The following is a 570-nucleotide window of genomic DNA, read 5'->3' on the forward strand; positions in this document are numbered from 1 at the left end:
AAGGCATCACTTTAGCAATGCCCAAAAGTTCCAATTCTTGCAGGGAGCAACTGAAGTTTTTTTCATTAGGCTGGATAGATATAACCTTGTGCAAGGGTCAGTTAACTTGTATAGGGTAGCAAAGACAGAGTCAGCTTCAGACTTGAGGCTGCAGACCGTTTCTTGAGAGGAAGGTGGAGGATCTCATCAATATCCATGAGAGTTTGCTGTAGGACCTGTGTAAGTGACACTGTCCCCAAGCAATGCAGTCCTCAGGGCACAAGTTCCTTTAAAACACGTGGAGAAAGAAGTGCTGTAGGTGGAAAATGGGGTGAGATCAAGTCTATGCATCTGGGTGTTAAGGAATTTTGTTTTTCTGTGAGTGAGCACAACCAGGGAAGGGCTAATGGAGAGAAAGCGCATTAAAGAGAAAGCGCTCCCCTGGGGTCTGACATGGTGGAGAAGCAGTGCCTAAAGTCATGGGAAATTAGGGGAGAGAGTTTCTCTTGTCATAAGAATTTACTGTGGCCTGGATAGCAGCTGCTACAGGAAGAAGCAGTGGAAGGTTCAGGAAAACAGGAGAACAGGAGT

This window comes from Octodon degus, unplaced genomic scaffold (genome assembly GCF_000260255.1).
Source record: "Octodon degus isolate 3935 unplaced genomic scaffold, OctDeg1.0 scaffold00064, whole genome shotgun sequence".
Taxonomy (NCBI): Eukaryota; Metazoa; Chordata; class Mammalia; order Rodentia; family Octodontidae; genus Octodon; species Octodon degus.